At 41.5% G+C, this 22,765-nt stretch overlaps 1 protein-coding gene across 4 annotated transcripts in view; it reads right to left on the bottom strand.

Moving 5' to 3' along the window:
• LOC143783170 (microtubule-actin cross-linking factor 1, isoforms 6/7-like) overlaps positions 1-22,765 on the bottom strand; it is a 347,588-nt gene that overhangs the window by 208,715 nt on the left and 116,108 nt on the right. The window lies entirely within an intron of this gene.

Genomic DNA, 22,765 nt, shown 5'->3' on the forward strand with positions numbered 1-22,765 from the left:
CACAGATAATACAGGACACACGTGTAATATAATCCACAGAGAATACAGGACACACGTGTAATATAATCCACAGAGAATACAGGACACACGTGAAATATAATCCACAGATAATACAGGACACAAGTGTAATATAATCCACAGATAATACAGGACACAAGTGTAATATAATCCACAGATAATACAGGACACATGTAATATAATCCACAGAGAATACAGGACACAAATGTAATATAATCCACAGATAATACAGGACACACATGTAATATAATCCACAGATAATACAGAACACACATGTAATATAATCCACAGAGAATACAGGACACACATGTAATATAATCCACAGATAATACAGAACACACATGTAATATAATCCACAGATAATACAGAACACACATGTAATATAATCCACAGAGAATACAGAACACACGTGTAACATAATCCACAGAGAATACAGGACACACGTGTAATATAATCCACAGAGAATACAGGACACACGTTTAATATAATCCACAGATAATACAGGACACACATGTAATATAATCCACAGATAATACAGGACACACGTGTAATATAATTCACAGATAATACAGGACACGTGTAATATAATCCACAGATAATACAGGACACACATGTAATATAATCCACAGAGAATACAGGACACATGTGTAATATAATCCACAGATAATGCAGGACACGTGTAATATAATCCACAGAGAATACAGGACACACGTGTAATATAATCCACAGAGAATGCAGGACACAAGTGTAATATAATCCACAGATAATGCAGGACACGTGTAATATAATCCACAGAGAATACAAGACACACGTGTAATATAATCCACAGAGAATACAGGACACACGTGTAATATAATCCACAGAGAATACAGGACACACGTGTAATATAATCCACAGAGAATACAGGACACACATGTAATATAATCCACAGAGAATACAGGACACACATGTAATATAATCCACAGAGAATATAGCACACGTGTAATATAATCCACAGAGAATACAGGACACACGTGTAACATAATCCACAGAGAATACAGGACACGTGTAATATAATCCACAGAGAATACAGGACACACGTGTAATATAATCCACAGATAATACAGGACACAAGTGTAATATAATCCACAGATAATACAGGACACACATGTAATATAATCCACAGAGAATACAGGACACATGTGTAATATAATCCACAGAGAATACAGGACACACGTGTAATATAAACCACAGAGAATACAGGACACAAGTGTAAAATAATCCACAGACAATACAGAACACAAGTGTAATATAATCCACAGAGGATACAGGACACACGTGTAATATAATCCACAGACAATACAAAACACGTGTAATATAACTCACACACAATACAAAACATACGTGTAATATAACCCACAGAGAATACAGGACACAAGTGTAATATAATCCACAGAGAATACAGGACACACGTATAATATAATCCACAGATAATACAGGACACACGTGTAATATAATCCACAGAGAATACAGGACACACGTGTAATATAATCCACAGATAATACAGAACACACGTGTAATATAATCCACAGATAATACAGGACACAAGTGTAATATAATCCACAGATAATACAGGACACGTGTAATATAATCCACAGAGAATACAGGACACACGTGTAATATAATCCACAGAGAATACAGGACACATGTGTAATATAATCCACAGATAATACAGGACACAAGTGTAATATAATCCACAGATAATACAGGACACGTGTAATATAATCCACAGACAATACAAAACACGTGTAATATAACCCACAGACAATACAAAACGCGTGTAATATAACCCACAGAGAATACAGAACACAAGTGTAATATAATCCACAGATAATACAGGACACACGTGAAATATAATCCACAGATAATACAGGACACACGTGTAATATAATCCACAGAGAATACAGGACACACGTGAAATATAATCCACAGATAATACAGGACACAAGTGTAATATAATCCACAGATAATACAGGACACAAGTGTAATATAATCCACAGATAATACAGGACACACGTGTAATATAATCCACAGAGAATACAGGACACACATGTAATATAATCCACAGATAATACAGAACACACATGTAATATAATCCACAGAGAATACAGAACACACGTGTAACATAATCCACAGAGAATACAGGACACACGTGTAATATAATCCACAGAGAATACAGGACACACGTGTAATATAATCCACAGATAATATAGGACACACATGTAATATAATCCACAAGAATACAGGACACACGTGTATAATCCACAGAGAATACAGGACACGTGTAATATAATCCACAGAGAATACAGGACACGTGTAATATAATCCACAGATAATACAGGACACGTATAATATAATCCACAGAGAATGCAGGACACGTGTAATATAATCCACAGAGAATACAAGACACACGTGTAATATAATCCACAGAGAATACAGGACACACGTGTAATATAATCCACAGAGAATACAGGACACACGTGTAATATAATCCACAGAGAATACAGGACACACATGTAATATAATCCACAGAGAATACAGGACACACATGTAATATAATCCACAGAGAATATAGCACACGTGTAATATAATCCACAGAGAATACAGGACACACGTGTAACATAATCCACAGAGAATACAGGACACGTGTAATATAATCCACAGAGAATACAGGACACACGTGTAATATAATCCACAGATAATACAGGACACAAGTGTAATATAATCCACAGATAATACAGGACACACATGTAATATAATCCACAGAGAATACAGGACACATGTGTAATATAATCCACAGAGAATACAGGACACACGTGTAATATAAACCACAGAGAATACAGGACACAAGTGTAAAATAATCCACAGACAATACAGAACACAAGTGTAATATAATCCACAGAGGATACAGGACACACGTGTAATATAATCCACAGACAATACAAAACACGTGTAATATAACTCACACACAATACAAAACATACGTGTAATATAACCCACAGAGAAAACAGGACACAAGTGTAATATAATCCACAGAGAATACAGGACACACGTATAATATAATCCACAGATAATACAGGACACACGTGTAATATAATCCACAGAGAATACAGGACACACGTGTAATATAATCCACAGATAATACAGAACACACGTGTAATATAATCCACAGATAATACAGGACACAAGTGTAATATAATCCACAGATAATACAGGACACGTGTAATATAATCCACAGAGAATACAGGACACACGTGTAATATAATCCACAGAGAATACAGGACACATGTGTAATATAATCCACAGATAATACAGGACACAAGTGTAATATAATCCACAGATAATACAGGACACGTGTAATATAATCCACAGACAATACAAAACACGTGTAATATAACCCACAGACAATACAAAACGCGTGTAATATAACCCACAGAGAATACAGAACACAAGTGTAATATAATCCACAGATAATACAGGACACACGTGAAATATAATCCACAGATAATACAGGACACACGTGTAATATAATCCACAGAGAATACAGGACACACGTGTAATATAATCCACAGAGAATACAGGACACACGTGTAATATAATCCACAGAGAATACAGGACACACGTGAAATATAATCCACAGATAATACAGGACACAAGTGTAATATAATCCACAGATAATACAGGACACAAGTGTAATATAATCCACAGATAATACAGGACACACGTGTAATATAATCCACAGAGAATACAGGACACACATGTAATATAATCCACAGATAATACAGAACACACATGTAATATAATCCACAGAGAATACAGAACACACGTGTAACATAATCCACAGAGAATACAGGACACACGTGTAATATAATCCACAGAGAATACAGGACACACGTGTAATATAATCCACAGATAATATAGGACACACATGTAATATAATCCACAAGAATACAGGACACACGTGTATAATCCACAGAGAATACAGGACACGTGTAATATAATCCACAGAGAATACAGGACACATGTAATATAATCCACAGATAATACAGGACACGTATAATATAATCCACAGAGAATACAGGACACGTGTAATATAATCCACAGATAATACAGGACACACGTGTAATATAATCCACAGATAATACAGGACACACGTGTAATATAATCCACAGATAATACAGGACACACGTGTAATATAATTCACAGATAATACAGGACAAACGTGTAATATAATCCACAGAGAATACAGGACACAAGTGTAATATAATCCACAGATAATGCAGGACACGTGTAATATAATCCACAGAGAATACAGGACACACGTGTAATATAATCCACAGATAATACAGGACACACGTGTAATATAATCCACAGATATTTCAGGACACAAGTGTAAAACAATCCACAGATAATACAGGACACATGTGATATAATCCACAGAGAATACAGGACACACATGTAATATAATCCACAGAGAATACAGGACACACGTGTAATATAATCCACAGATAATATAGGACACACATGTAATATAATCCACAAGAATACAGGACACACGTGTATAATCCACAGAGAATACAGGACACGTGTAATATAATCCACAGAGAATACAGGACACGTGTAATATAATCCACAGATAATACAGGACACGTATAATATAATCCACAGAGAATACAGGACACGTGTAATATAATCCACAGATAATACAGGACACACGTGTAATATAATCCACAGATAATACAGGACACACGTGTAATATAATCCACAGATAATACAGGACACAAGTGTAAAACAATCCACAGATAATACAGGACACGTGTGATATAATCCACAGAGAATACAGGACACACATGTAATATAATCCACAGATAATGCAGGACACGTGTAATATAATCCACAGAGACTACAGGACACACGTGTAATATAATCCACAGAGAATACAGGACACACGTGTAATATAATCCACAGAGAATACAGGACACACATGTAATATAATCCACAGAGAATATAGCACACATGTAATATAATCCACAGATAATTGTTGTGAATTTGGTTTTTGGGCTCCTCCGGTGGTCACTGGTGGTACTGGACTTGTGTGCTTCACTTTCTCTGTTCACCTGTTTCCATCGGGATATGGGTGTATCCTATTTAGCCTTGCTGCTCAGTTATTCTAGTGCCGGCCATCAATGTAACCAGAGCCTTTCTGTTACATGTTCCTGCTTCTAGACTACTATCAGCTAAGTTGGACTCTTTGTCCTAAGTTTGTTTGCATTTTTGTTCCAGTTCACAGTTATGTTATGTTTCTGTAGCTGGAAGCTCTTGTGGGCCGAAATTACCACTCCGGTGTCATGAGTTGACACATGAGTCTTAAAGTAATTTCGGGATGGTATTTTAATAGGGTTTTCAGCTGACCGTGAAGTTCCCTATTGTATCTTCTTACTATCTAGTAAGCGGACCTCGCTTTGCTGAACCTACCTTCATACTGCGTATGTCTTTTCCTCTGAACTCACCGTCAATATATGTGGGGGGCTTCTGTCTCCTTTTTGGGGGAATTTCCCTAGAGGTAAGCCAGGTCTGTTTTTTCCTCTATTAGGGTTAGTTAGTTCTCCGGCTGGCGCTGGGCGTCTAGGGATAAAACGTAGGTACGTCACCCGGCCACTGTTAGTTGTGTGGTAGGCTTAGCTCACGGTCAGCTCGAGATTCCATCACCCAAGAGCTAGTCTGTTATTTAAGTTCTCTGATGCTCCCTTGCCATTGGGAACCATGACAGTATGGCCGGCCAAGGGTTAAAACCGTTGGCAGAAGAAAGGAGAGAAAAAGAAGTCTGTAGATTTTTTTTTTTTTTTTTTCCTTCTGAGCTTGCTCTATAGTTTACTCAGTTGCATTTCTGCTCTAATTGCAGCCTTTGTCTCTCTCTCTCCTTCTAATCCTTGAATGGCTCCGATCTCACCTGATTAAAATGGATCCTCAGAGTTTGGCTACAGGTTTGAATAATCTTGCTACGAAGGTTCAAAATTTACAGGATTTTGTTATTCATGCTCCTATATCTGAACCTAGAATTCCTATACCAGAATTTTTCTCCGGGGATAGATCTCGTTTCCTGAATTTCAAATATAATTGTAAATTATTTCTTTCCCTGAGATCTCGCTCCGCTGGAGATCCCGCACAGCAGGTTAGGATAGTAATTTCCTTGCTGCGGGGTGACCCTCAAGACTGGGCATTTGCATTGGCACCCGGGGATCCTGCGTTGCTCAATGTGGATGCGTTTTTTTCTGGCTTTGGGGTTGCTTTATGAGGAACCTAATTTAGAGATTCAGGCTGAAAAAACCTTGATGGCCCTATCTCAAGGGCAAGATGAAGCTGAAATATACTGCCAAAAATTTCGTAAATGGTCTGTGCTTACTCAGTGGAATGAGTGCGCCCTGGCGGCGAATTTCAGAGAGGGTCTCTCTGATGCCATTAAAGATGTTATGGTGGGGTTCCCTGCCCCTACAGGTCTGAATGAGTCCATGACAATGGCTATTCAGATTGATCGGCGTTTGCGGGAGTGCAAACCTGTGCACCATTTGGCGGTGTCTTCTGAGAAGGCTCCAGAAAATATGCAATGTGATAGAATTCTGTCCAGAAGCGAACGGCAGAATTTTAGGCAAAAAAATGGGTTGTGCTTCTATTGTGGTGATTCAACTCATGTTATATCAGCATGCTCTAAACGTACAAAAAAGGTTGATAAGTCTATTTCAATTGGCACTTTACAGTCTAAGTTTATTTTGTCTGTGACCTTGATTTGTTCATTATCGTCAATTACCGCGGATGCCTATGTCGACTCTGGCGCCGCTTTGAGTCTCATGGATTGGTCCTTTGCCAGGCGCTGTGGGTTTGATCTAGAGCCTCTGGAAGTTCCTATACCTCTGAAGGGTATTGACTCTACGCCATTGGCTAGTAATAAACCACAATACTGGACACAAGTGACTATGCGTATGAATCCAGACCATCAGGAGATGATTCGCTTCCTTGTGTTGTACAATCTACATGACGTTTTGGTGCTCGGATTACCATGGTTACAATCTCATAACCCAGTTCTTGACTGGAAAGCAATGTCTGTATTAAGCTGGGGATGTCAGGGGGCTCATGGGGACGTACCTTTGGTTTCCATTTCGTCATCTATTCCCTCTGAGATTCCAGAATTTTTATCTGATTATCGTGATGTTTTTGAGGAGCCTAAGCTTGGTTCACTACCTCCTCACAGAGATTGCGATTGTACCATAGATCTGATTCCGGGCAGTAAATTTCCAAAGGGTCGTTTATTTAATCTATCTGTACCTGAACATGCTGCTATGCGAGAATATATTAAGGAGTCCCTGGAAAAGGGACATATTCGTCCTTCTTCATCTCCCTTAGGAGCCGGTTTTTTCTTTGTATCTAAAAAAGATGGCTCTTTGAGGCCGTGTATTGATTATCGACTCTTGAATAAAATTACAGTCAGATATCAGTATCCTCTGCCACTGCTGACTGATTTGTTTGCTCGAATAAAAGGGGCTAAGTGGTTCTCTAAGATTGATCTCCGTGGGGCGTATAATTTGGTGCGAATTAAGCAGGGGGATGAGTGGAAAACCGCATTTAATACGCCCGAGGGCCATTTTGAGTATTTAGTAATGCCTTTTGGTCTTTCAAATGCCCCTTCAGTCTTTCAGTCCTTTATGCATGACATTTTCCGGGAATATTTGGATAAATTCATGATCGTGTATCTGGATGATATTTTGATTTTTTCGGATGACTGGGATTCTCATGTCCAACAGGTCAGGAGGGTTTTTCAGGTTTTGCGGGCTAATTCCTTGTGTGTGAAGGGTTCTAAGTGTATTTTTGGGGTTCAAAAGATTTCTTTTTTGGGGTACATTTTTTCCCCCTCTTCCATTGAGATGAATCCTGTCAAGGTTCGGGCTATTTGTGATTGGACGCAACCTTCTTCGCTTAAGAGCCTTCAGAAATTTTTGGGCTTTGCTAATTTTTATCGTCGATTTATAACTGGTTTTTCTGATGTTGCTAAACCTTTGACTGATTTGACCAAAAAGGGTGCTCATGTTGCTGATTGGTCCCCTGCTGCTGTGGAGGCCTTTCGGGAGCTTAAGCGCCGCTTTTCTTCCGCCCCTGTGTTGCGTCAGCCTGATGTTACTCTTCCTTTTCAGGTTGAGGTCGATGCTTCCGAGATCGGAGCTGGGGCGGTCTTGTCGCAGAAAAGTTCCGATTGCTCCATGATGAGACCTTGTGCGTTCTTTTCTCGAAAATTTTCGCCCGCCGAGCGAAATTATGATATTGGTAATCGGGAGCTTTTGGCTATGAAGTGGGCTTTTGAGGAGTGGCGTCATTGGCTTGAGGGGGCTAGACATCAGGTGGTGGTATTGACCGATCACAAGAATTTGATTTATCTTGAGTCTGCCAGGCGCCTGAATCCTAGACAGGAGCGCTGGTCGTTGTTTTTCTCTCGGTTTAATTTTGTGGTCTCATACTTACCAGGTTCTAAAAATGTGAAGGCGGATGCCCTTTCTAGGAGTTTTGAGCCTGATTTCCCTGGTGATTCTGAACCTACAGGTATCCTTAAGGATGGGGTGATATTATCTGCTGTTTCCCCAGACCTGCGACGGGCTTTGCAGGAGTTTCAGGCGGATAGACCTGATCGTTGCCCGCCTGGTAGACTGTTTGTTCCTGATGATTGGACCAGTAGAGTCATCTCGGAGGTTCATTCTTCTGCGTTGGCAGGTCATCCCGGGATCTTTGGTACCAGGGATTTGGTGGCTAGGTCCTTCTGGTGGCCTTCTCTGTCTCGAGATGTACGAGTTTTTGTGCAGTCTTGTGATGTTTGTGCTCGGGCCAAACCTTGTTGTTCTCGGGCTAGCGGATTGTTGTTATCTTTGCCTATTCCAAAGAGGCCTTGGACTCACATCTCTATGGATTTTATTTCTGATCTCCCTGTTTCTCAGAAAATGTCTGTCATCTGGGTGGTGTGTGACCGTTTTTCAAAGATGGTTCATTTGGTGCCCTTGCCTAAGTTGCCGTCCTCTTCCGAGTTGGTTCCTCTGTTTTTTCAAAATGTGGTTCGCTTGCATGGTATTCTGGAGAATATGGTTTCTGACAGGGGGACCCAGTTCGTGTCTAGATTTTGGCGGGCGTTCTGTGCTAGGATGGGCATCGATTTGTCTTTTTCGTCTGCGTTCCATCCTCAGACTAATGGCCAGACTGAGCGAACTAATCAGACCTTGGAGACTTATTTGAGGTGTTTTGTGTCTGCGGATCAGGATGACTGGGTTGCCTTTTTGCCGTTGGCGGAGTTTGCCCTCAATAATCGGGCTAGTTCTGCCACTTTGGTTTCCCCTTTCTTTTGCAATTCGGGGTTTCATCCTCGCTTTTCTTCTGGTCAGGTGGAGTCTTCGGATTGTCCTGGAGTGGATACTGTGGTGGATAGGTTGCATCGGATTTGGGGACAGGTGGTGGACAATTTGGAGTTGTCCCAGGAGAAGACTCGGCATTTTGCTAACCGCCGTCGTCGTGTTGGTCCTCGTCTTCGTGTTGGGGACTTGGTGTGGTTGTCTTCTCGTTTTGTCCCTATGAGGGTTTCTTCTCCTAAGTTTAAGCCTCGGTTCATCGGCCCGTATAAGATTTTGGAGATTTTTAACCCTGTGTCCTTTCGATTGGACCTCCCGGCATCTTTTTCTATCCATAATGTCTTCCATCGGTCATTATTGCGCAGGTATGAGGTACCGGTTGTGCCTTCCGTTGAGCCTCCCGCTCCGGTGTTGGTTGAGGGTGAATTGGAGTACGTTGTGGAGAAGATCTTGGACTCCCGTGTTTCCAGACGGAAACTTCAGTATCTGGTCAAGTGGAAGGGCTACGGTCAGGAGGATAATTCTTGGGTGACAGCCTCTGATGTTCATGCCTCTGATTTGGTCCGTGCCTTTCATAGGGCTCATCCTGATCGCCCTGGTGGTTCTTGTGAGGGTTCGGTGCCCCCTCCTTGAGGGGGGGGGTACTATTGTGAATTTGGTTTTTGGGCTCCCCCGGTGGTCGCTGGTGGTACTGGACTTGTGTGCTTCACTTTCTCTGTTCACCTGTTTCCAATGGATGTGGGAGTATCCTATTTAGCCTTGCTGCTCAGTTATTCTAGTGCCGGCCATCAATGTAACCAGAGCCTTTCTGTTGCATGTTCCTGCTTCTAGACTACTATCAGCTAAGTTGGACTCTTTGTCCTAAGTTTGTTTGCATTTTTGTTCCAGTTCACAGTTATGTTATGTTTCTGTAGCTGGAAGCTCTTGTGGGCCGAAATTACCACTCCGGTGTCATGAGTTGACACATGAGTCTTAAAGTAATTTCTGGATGGTATTTTAATAGGGTTTTCAGCTGACCGTGAAGTTCCCTATTGTATCTTCTTACTATCTAGTAAGCGGACCTTGCTTTGCTGAACCTACCTTCATACTGCGTATGTCTTTTCCTCTGAACTCACCGTCAATATATGTGGGGGGCTTCTGTCTCCTTTTTGGGGGAATTTCCCTAGAGGTAAGCCAGGTCTGTTTTTTCCTCTATTAGGGTTAGTTAGTTCTCCGGCTGGCGCTGGGCGTCTAGGGATAAAACGTAGGTACGTCACCCGGCCACTGTTAGTTGTGTGGTAGGCTTAGCTCACGGTCAGCTCGAGATTCCATCACCCAAGAGCTAGTCTGTTATTTAAGTTCTCTGACGCTCCCTTGCCATTGGGAACCATGACAGATAATACAGGACACAAGTGTAATATAATCCACAGATAATACAGGACACGTGTAATATAATCCACAGAGAATATAGCACACATGTAATATAATCCACAGATAATAAAGAACACGTGTAATATAATCCACAGATAATACAGGACACACGTGTAATATAAACCACAGATAATACAGGACACGTGTAATATAATCCAGAGACAATACAGGACACACGTGTAATATAATCCACAGAGGATACAGGACACAAGTGTAATATAATCCACAGATAATACAGAACACGTGTAATATAATCCACAGATAATACAGAACACACGTGTAATATAATCCACAGATAATACAGGACACAAGTGTAATATAATCCACAGAGAATATAGCACACGTGTAATATAATCCACAAATAATACAGGACACGTGTAATATAATCCACAGAGGATACAGGACACAAGTGTAATATAATCCACAGAGAATACAGGACACACGTGTAATATAATCCACAGATAATACAGGACACGTGTAATATAATCCACAGAGGATACAGGACACGTGTAATATAATGCACAGAGAATACAGAACACGTGTAATATAATCCACAGAGAATACAGGACACAAGTGTAATAAAATCCACAGACAATACAGAACACAAGTGTAATATAATCCACAGAGAATACAGGACACGCGTGTAATATAATCCACAGAGAATACAGGACACACGTGTAATATAATCCACAGATAATACAGGACACAAGTGTAATATAATCCACAGAGAATACAGGACACGTGTAATATAATCCACAAATAATACAGGACACAAGTGTAATATAATTGACAGAGGAAACAGGATACACGTGTAATATAATCCACAGAAAATACAGGACACAAGTGTAATATAGTCCACAGATAATACAGGACACGTGTAATATAATCCACAGAGGATACAGGACACATGTGTAATATAATCCACAGAAAATACAGGACACATGTGTAATATAATACACAGAGAATACAGGACACAAGTGTAATATAATCCACAGATAATACAGGACACACGTGTAATATAATCCACAGATAACACGGGACACAAGTGTAATATAATCCACAGATAATACAGGACACAAGTGTAATATAATCCACAGAGAATACAGGACACACGTGTAATATAATCCACAGATAATACAGGACACGTGTAATATAATCCACAGAGAATACAGGACACGTGTAATATAATCCACAAATAATACAGGACACAAGTGTAATATAATCCACAGATAATACAGGACACGTGTAATATAATCCACAGATAATACAGGACACGTGTAATATAATCCACAGAGAATACAGGACACACGTGTAATATAATCCACAGATAATACAGGACACAAGTGTAATATAATCCACAGATAATACAGGACACGTGTAATATAATTCACAGAGGATACAGGACACACATGTAATATAATCCACAGAGGATACAGAACACGTGTAATATAATCCACAGATAATACAGGACACACGTGTAATATAATCCACAGAGAATATAGCACACGTGTAATATAATCCACAGATAATACAGGACACACATGTAATATAAACCACAGAGGATACAGAACACGTGTAATATAATCCACAGATAATACAGGACACGTGTAATATAATCCACAGATAATACAGAACACGTGTAATATAATCCACAGATAATACAGGACACACGTGTAATAAAATCCCCAGAAAATATAGCACACGTGTAATATAATCCACAGATAATACAGGACACAAGTGTAATATAGTCCACAGATAATACAGGACACGTGTAATATAATCCACAGAGGATACAGGACACATGTGTAATATAATCCACAGAAAATACAGGACACATGTGTAATATAATACACAGAGAATACAGGACACACATGTGATATAATCCACAGATAATACAGGACACAAGTGTAAAATAATCCACAGATGATACAGGACACACATGTAATATAATCCACAGAGAATACAGGACACACGTGTAATATAATCCACAGATAATACAGGACACAAGTGTAATATAATCCACAGAGAATACAGGACACATGTGTAATATAATCCACAGATAATACAGGACACACATGTAATATAATCCACAGATAATACAGGACACACGCGTAATATAATCCACAGAGAATACAGGACACACGTGTAATATAATCCACAGAGAATACAGGACACACGTGTAATATCATCCACAGAGAATACAGAACACGTGTAATATAATCCACAGATAATACAGGACACGTGTAATATAATCCACAGAGGATACAGGACACATGTGTAATATAATCCACAGAAAATACAGGACACACGTGTAATATAATCCAAAGACAATACAGAACACAAGTGTAATATAATCCACAGATAATACAGGATACGTGTAATATAATCCGCAGAAAATACAGAACACGTGTAATATAATCCACAGATAATACAGGACACAAGTGTAATATAATCCACAGATAATACAGGACACAAGTGTAATATAATCCACAGATAATACAGGACACGTGTAATATAATCCACAGAGGATACAGGACACATGTGTAATATAATCCACAGAAAATACAGGACACATATGTAATAAAATACACAGAGAATACAGGACACACGTGTAATATAATCCACAGAAGATACAGGACACATGTGTAATATAATCCACAGAAAATACAGGACACAAGTGTAATATAATCCAAAGACAATACAGAACACAAGTGTAATATAATCCACAGATAATACAGGACACGTGTAATATAATCCACAGAAAATACAGAACACGTGTAATATAATCCACAGATAATACAGGACACAAGTGTAATATAATCCACAGATAATACAGGACACAAGTGTAATATAATCCACAGACAATACAAGACATGTGTAATATAATCCACAGAGAATACAGGACACGCGTGTAATATAATCCACAGAGAATACAGGACACGCGTGTAATATAATCCACAGATAATGCAGGAAACGTGTAATATAATCCACAAATAATACAGGACACAAGTGTAATATAATCCACAGATAATACAGGACACGTGTAATATAATCCACAGATAATACAGGACAAGTGTAATATAATCCACAGATAATACAGGACACACATGTAATATAATCCACAGAGGATACAGGACACGTGTAATATAATGCACAGAAAATACAGGACACATGTGTAATATAATCCACAGAGAATACAGGACACACGTGTAATATAATCCACAGATAATACAGAACACAAGTGTAATATAATCCACAGATAATACAGGACACGTGTAATATAATCCACAGAAAATACAGGACACAAGTGTAATATAATCCAAATACAATACAGAACACAAGTGTAATATAATCCACAGATAATACAGGACACGTGTAATATAATCCACAGAAAATACAGAACACGTGTAATATAATCCACAGATAATACAGGACACAAGTGTAATATAATCCACAGATAATACAGGACACAAGTGTAATATAATCCACAGACAATACAAGACATGTGTAATATAATCCACAGAGAATACAGGACACGCGTGTAATATAATCCACAGATGATGCAGGACACGTGTAATATAATCCACAAATAATACAGGACACAAGTGTAATATAATCCACAGATAATACAGGACACGTGTAATATAATCCACAGACAATACAGAACACAAGTGTAATGTAATCCACAGATAATACAGGACACGTGTAATATAATCCACAGAGAATACAGGACACAAGTGTAATATAATCCACAGACAATACAGAACACAAGTGTAATATAATCCACAGATAATACAGGACACGTGTAATATAATCCACAGAGGATACAGGACACATGTGTAAAATAATCCACAGAGAATACAGGACACAAGTGTAATATAATCCACAGATAATACAGGACACGTGTAATATAATCCACAGAGAATACAGGACACACGTGTAATATAATCCACTGATAATACAGGACACAAGTGTAATATAATTCACAGAGGATACAGGACAAACATGTAATATAATCCACAGAGGATACAGGACACATGTGTAATATAATCCACAGAGAATACAGAACACGTGTAATATAATCCACAGAGAATATAGCACACGTGTAATATAATCCACAGACAATACAGAACACAAGTGTAATGTAATCCACAGATAATACAGGACACGTGTAATATAATCCACAGAGGATACAGGACACACGTGTAATATAATCCACAGATAATACAGAACACGTGTAATATAATCCACAGATAATACAGGACACACGTGTAATAAAATCCCCAGAGAATATAGCACACGTGTAATATAATCCACAGATAATACAGGACACAAGTGTAATATAGTCCACAGATAATACAGGACACGCGTGTAATATAATCCACAGAGGATACAGGACACACGTGTAATATAATCCACAGACAATACAAGACATGTGTAATATAATCCACAGAGAATACAGGACACAAGTGTAATATAATCCACAGAGAATACAGGACACATGTGTAATATAATCCACAGAGAATACAGGACACACGTGTAATATAATCCACAGAGAATACAGGACACACGTGTAATATAATCCACAGAGAATACAGGACACGTGTAATATAATCCACAGAGAATACAGGACACAAGTGTAATATAATCCACAGATAATACAGGACACGTGTAATATAATCCACAGAAAATACAGAACACGTGTAATATAATCCACAGATAATACAGGACACAAGTGTAGTATAATTTCAGATAATACAGGACACAAGTGTAATATAATCCACAGAGAATACAGGACACGTGTAATATAATCCACAGATGATACAGGACACAAGTGTAATATAATCCACAGATAATACAGGACACGTGTAATATAATCCACAGAAAATACAGGACACATGTGTAATATAATCCACAGATAATACAGAACACGTGTAATATAATCCACAGAGAATACAGGACACACATGTAATATAATCCACAGAGAATACAGGACACACATGTAATATAATCCACAGATAATATAGGACACACGTGTAATATAATCCACAGATAATACAGGACACACATGTAACATAATCCACAGAGAATACAGGACACACATGTAACATAATCCATAGAGAATACAGGACACAAGTGTAATATAATACACAGAGAAAAACAGGACACGCGTAATATAATCCACAGAGAATACAGGACACACGTGTAATATCATCCACAGAGAATACAGGACACACGTGTAATATAATGCACAGAGAATACAGGACACAAGTGTAATATAATACACAGAGAATACAGGACACGTGTAATATAATCCACAGAGAATACAGGACACACGTGTAATATAATCCACAGAGAATACAGGACACACGTGTAATATAATCCACAGAGAATACAGGACACACGTGTAATATAATCCACAGAGGATACAGGACACATGTAATATAATCCACAGATAATACAGGACACAAGTGTAATATAATCCACAGATAATACAGGACACATGTAATATAATCCACAGATAATACAGAACACACATGTAATATAATCCACAGAGAATACAGAACACACATGTAATATAATCCACAGAGAATACAGAACACACGTGTAATATAATCCACAGAGAATACAGGACACACGTGTAATATAATTCACAGAGGATACAGGACACGTGTAATATAATCCACAGAGAATACAGGACACACGTGTAATATAATTCACAGATAATACAGGACACGTGTAATATAATTCACAGAGGATACAGGACACGTGTAATATAATCCACAGAGGATACAGGACACGTGTAATATAATCCACAGAGAATACAGGGCACATGTGTAATATCATCCACAGATAATACAGGACACACGTGTAATATAATTCACAGAGGATACAGGACACACATGTAATATAATCCACAGAGGATACAGGACACGTGTGTAATATCTACAGAGAATACAGAACACGTGTAATATAATCCACAGAGAATACAGGACACACGTGTAATATAATCCACAGAGAATACAGGACACACGTGTAATATAATCCACAGAGGATACAGGACACATGTAATATAATCCACAGATAATACAGGACACAAGTGTAATATAATCCACAGATAATACAGGACACATGTAATATAATCCACAGATAATACAGAACACACATGTAATATAATCCACAGAGAATACAGAACACACATGTAATATAATCCACAGAGAATACAGAACACACGTGTAATATAATCCACAGAGAATACAGGACACACGTGTAATATAATCCACAGAGAATACAGGACACACGTGTAATATAATCCACAGATAATACAGGACACGTGTAATATAATTCACAGAGAATACAGGACACACGTGTAATATAAACCACAGATAATACAGGACACAAGTGTAATATAATCCACAGATAATACAGGACACGTGTGTAATATAATCCACAGAGAATACAGGACACACGTGTAATATTATCCACAGAGGATACAGGACACACGTGTAATATAATCCACAGAGAATACAGAACACACATGTAATATAATCCACAGAGAATACAGAACACACGTGTAATATAATCCACAGAGAATACAGGACACGTGTGTAATGGCAGGCGCGGTACTGAATAAGGTGCGCGCCTCTGACTGGGGAGCACACAGATAGAGCAGCATTAAAATAATGTCAGTGCCAGTTCCCCCCTAGCATCACTCCCCTTAGTGATGCACTAATTAGGAGTGGTCGCTAGAGGGGAGGGGTCCTGCGGCCACTGCTACGGGGGATAAATCCAGGTGTCCGGCCGGGAACTTCCTCTTTTCCTCCCGGCAGACACCTGGAAGCTTCCTCATTAATTAGGCCTCCTTCCGCCACGTTTTTTTACCGCAGTAGCAATTCACTAATGCGCAGTGCTCAAAAAAAGGCGATCGCAAAAGCTGCGGATATGAGGGCCGCCTCGTATTGCGATGAGCAGACTGACGGGGATATCGCAATCAGGTCCTGCAATAGTCTCAGAGAAATGGGGCGGCGACATTCTTGGCTTGGCTGAAGCCTTTTACAACCTTTAATGGCTTGTTTTATGCAGAAGGACTTAGTTACATCTACCCATCCCAATAATTGAAAGGAAAATGCTAGCCCCGATAATTTCCGTTGTGCCGAGGTGCCCGACGCCCCGCCTTCCCTCATCCGTAATAGGAAATCAGTAGTCACCGCGCTTCGTGCTCGGTCGCATTTATCAACTGGCCTACCCTGAATTAGTGAGCACCACTCCTCCCAAGCCTTACCATACACCTGCCAGGTAGCTGGCGAAACGGAGGCCCGGATTAAGGGCATCAATGATTGGCCACTGTGTCCCACAGGGACAGTGGACACCGAATACCCCGGGGTTGCGCGCTGGGCTGCTGGATTCTGAAAGCCTTACAGGGTATATATATTAGATTCCTTGATAGGGCGTTGATCCAGGGAACTAGTCTGATTGCCGTATGTGGGGTCGGGAAGGAATTTTTTTTCCCCATGGTGGAGCTTACTCTTACCACATGGGGTTTTTTTGCCTTCCCCTGGATCAACATGTTAGGTTAGGCTATGGGTTGGACTAGATGGACTTAAAGTCTTCCTTCAACCTTAATAACTATGTAACTATGTAACTATGTAATTGGAAAATAACAGTGGGTTAATGATATTATCATCTACTTCCGCCACCACGGTGGCTCTACACCAAATATTGTTTTCTAGGCATATCAGCGCTAGCTGGCGCAAGAGAGCGAGTATGGGCAGGGATGAAGAAGACATGTGATTTAGACTCCTCGCTGTTTTCACATTTTTTGTTTGGAAACGAATGTTCATGTTTCTCAACTGATCGGCCCATATATCCAGCGCTGCTACTACCGCAAACAATTCCCATAGGGCCGGGTCTTGCCCCCACTTTGCTGTCGTCCATTGCTCCGGCCAATCAGATTTGCACCATTGGTTTTTATAAATTGCTGCAAAATTCACTTTTTTGTTCCACCCTATTGTCAGCCCTAATTCCTTGCTTGTGATCTCTCTAGCCATGACGCACGTGTGACCGTTGTACGATTGTAGGAACGTTTGCCATACTAGCAGATCTGCTTTTAGCGAACGAGTGAGCCTAATTCTATGGCCGGGCTGAGAAGCGCCTTTTGTTGCCAAAGAAAGTCTGCGCGAGAATGCTCTGCCAACCGGCATTACGCGGCAGGCGAACGTCAGTAGGCCCAATAATGCCTGCATTTGCTGGAGGGTTACCTTGTTAACTTCGCGAAAGCCTTTCAACATTTGCTGGGTTTTTAGTATTTTATCCTCTGGTAAGCGGAAAACCATTGAATTGGTATCTATTTTGATGCCCAAGAAAGGCAATACATTACATTGTTCCTCCGTTTTCTCCGGTGACAATGGTACACCGAATTTGTGTGAGATAAATTTGAATTTATCTAGTAGATCGTATCAGAGTTTAGAATTTCTGGGGCCGACGAACAGGAAATCGTCGAGGTAGTGAATTAGGGATTTGCTGCCCATCTCGAACCGAACTACCCAATCTAGGAATGTGCTGAATAGCTCGAAATAGTGACATGATATGGAACATCCCATCGGGAGGCACATGTCGAAGTAATAGTGTTGGTCCACTTTGCAGCCCAGAAGGTGGAAACATTCGGGGTGCACAGGTAGTAAACGGAATGCCGATTCAATGTTGGATTTGGCTAGCAGGGCGCCGGGTCCGGCTGCCCGGACTAACTCTACCACTTTATCGAACGACGCGTATGAGACAGAAGCTTCTTCTGGGGAAATTGCGTCGTTAACCGAATCGCCCTTTGGGTGAGTGTTAAATATTAATTAATTGACTTATTCTTGGTCTCGATGCAGTACAGAGCACATTGCTTCTTGCTGACATTACAAAAGCTATTTATGTATATAGGAGCTCAGAGCGTAAGTCCACTCCATATACAGGGTAACACGTGGTCTGTAGACCCATATATAAACACCTCTTAGGAGTGTGGGGGGGGGGGGCCTTTTTGTCACATGGGACTGTCACCTCCCAACTTCACGCTCATTCTCCATGGATGTCCGAGAAGGAAGTTACAACAGCTGTTGGCTGCCATCATGACCTTCAGATTCACACAGACAGACGGCTTCCATTCAGAAGTTGGGAAAGATGAGTAACCAATGCTGATCTCTACACATGGACAATCTGTTCGTAACTATTTTCATCTGTTTTATGTTTGTGCTGCAAAGTGATTTTTCTATGGACAATCAATAAACCACTATACTTTTTATGAGAATATGACGACATTTTTCTTTTAAGAATAACGCACCTGGTTAAGTCCTGATTTAAATAAATTTGCAAAATAAGCATATTTAACAGTGAGATAAATGATGGATGAGGCGGTATTTACCGGGTTCCTTTTTTGGAATAATACCTAACGGTGATATTTTGATGTTTTTGAAGGGGAGCGACTGGAAGGGGCCTGCTATTCTACCCAACTCTACCTCCTTTGCTATTTTTTGCCTAAGTATTTCGGGGAATTCACGAGCAGATTTTAGGTTATCGGATAGGGTTGGCGTTCTTGTAAACCTGAAGGGGATGAAAAACCCATCGGAGAATCCCGCTTGCAGCTGCTGTGCCGCTTTCTTATTGGGGTAGAGATTTAGCCAGGGGGCCATCGCAGTTACGCTCACTGGGGTTCTGCCGCATAGGCGCTTTGTATGGCTGACGAGTGCACCTTGACGCTGGGTGTCCCCCACGCAAGCGGAGCAATCGTGTCTGAATTTGCATAACGTGTGGAAACGGCAGTTTCCCTCGTTGAATAACCAGCAGGCCCCGGGTTTTCGCACGACCACTGAGTTCTGACCTGCGGCTGCGGAGTAATTAGTGGTCGTGGCTGAAAAGGGGGGCTGCTTTTGGGACAGCATCAGTCGCAGCCACACGTCTGTTGCTTTAACTCCCCAGCCTAGATCGGGCTGTAGGGCCAGACGCCTGCGGACCTCCTCGTCATACCCCCGCCAGGCTGAACCGCCATGCAACTTGTACGAACTATATATCATGTCCTGATATATAAACAATTCGGAGCAGCGTTCCGGATATTTCTGGCCCATAATATAGCCCAATACTGCGAAGGCCTGGAGCCAATTATTCATGGTTAATCCGATTTTCGATCTACTCCCATAGCTTTATCCACCGTTTGTTGGTCCGCTGATAAAAGCGACCATATGTCAATATAATCGTTGTTCCAGATTTTCTGTCTAGTTTCCTGATCTATATGAGCGCCTAGCGGGCTGATCCCGCAGAAGAAGGCGTCTTTGTGTAGATTAGCGGATTGTGGTGTTGAATTGTTCACCACTTTTCCTCTTGAATGAGATAGTTGTAGGATTAACTCCTTTATCGCTGAGGTTAGCTCCATTTCCTTTAAGTTAACCCCGTAGCTTAACATTTCCTCGCTACCCTTGGAACACTCACCGCTGTGTGACTCTGGACGAGTGTACTCCGATCCTGGAGGAACCCCAGCTCCCACTGATGTTGACGGGGTGATGTCACAGGATGGGGAAACTCTGGCTCCCGCTACAGCGAGGAACTGGCCGATGTGCTAGCCGATGCACCCGCCGGTGTACCGCGTCAGGCCGCGCCGGACCACTCGCGGCGTCGCATCTTTCGGTGGCCCCCTCACGAGCTCCCGAGGGGGCCGAGGGCGGCGCTGGGCAGCATGCGCTGGGTCCTCTGTCCCTGGCACCGGCGGGCTGCGCGGGGCAGTGCCCGGCATCGCCCCTTTCCCCGGCTGCTCCGGAGAGTATAGCACCCGCGCCAGGGGGAAGGCGGTCTGCCCGCTTACCCCGCGCCCCGGAGCGGCACCAAGTCGGAGAGGGGGCGGCCTCGCCGCCGCTCAGCTGCAGGCAGCTACCGGCTCCCTCGAACTCAGCCCGGCGAAGGCTCCGCCCACTCACTTCCGGTCCCCGCCCAGCCACTTCCGGTCACCGCATTCTAGTGTGGAGGCCAGCGCTGGCCAGTCCTCCATTACCATCCCAGGGGGCACATATATGCCGCCCGCAGGGGGTAATCTGGAGACTGCCACACAGTCCCCAGTACGAGCTGATCGATCAAACCTGACCGAACAGCGCGCTGATTTCCCACCAGGCCTGACCTCCAGCCTACCCCCGGCAGACGAAGCACTAATGCCTGCACGGGGGTATCAGGGGTCAGGCCGGAGAGGTTACATAGCGGCTGAAGAGCGCATTGTTCGGTCCAATAGGACCGATCAAGGCACTCAACAGCTGCACAGCGGGAATCACTGCGTAATATCAGTAATGGCACCAAACACGGACATATTTACACCTCTCCCCACAGCCCAAATTCCTAATAAAAATTACCCGTTACCCGCTGCCCCGTCAAATCCTTTCAATGGGATTGAATACAGTTACCTCCTTACGCCCCCACCTCTAAGTAGCACTACGGGACCGAATACTGCCAATAATCCCCCTCGTAATACTGTTAGAATCCCCCCATTACACCGCTTAGTGATGGCGGACGAAAGCATAGACGCCAAACGTCCTCCCAATCCTCCTCGGATAAATCCCATCGCCATCCGCGCTACCCTTCTAAACGCCCCTCCCATCACCGACGCAGCTCCCATAGGAGCCGACGCAGATCGTGGGCCTCAGGATGGCTGTCATCAGCAACATCCGAGGGGTCCGAAGTATCGCTGAGCCTGGATAGGTGTGATCGTGCACGTGACAAATCCTCTAAATCTTGGGCACCCTCTAAGGCTTTCAGCCGGGGAGAACAATCCCCCGCGGCTTCCAGCCACAACTGCCATGAAGTTGCGGAAGACAGAGCCATTAATCCGCCACTACGTGGTTGTACTCAGGCTCCAACGCACGATATTCAGTGCATCGGCCAGCACATCGGCCAGTCCCTCTCTG

Source organism: Ranitomeya variabilis, chromosome 6 (genome assembly GCF_051348905.1).
Source record: "Ranitomeya variabilis isolate aRanVar5 chromosome 6, aRanVar5.hap1, whole genome shotgun sequence".
Classification (NCBI taxonomy): domain Eukaryota; kingdom Metazoa; phylum Chordata; class Amphibia; order Anura; family Dendrobatidae; genus Ranitomeya; species Ranitomeya variabilis.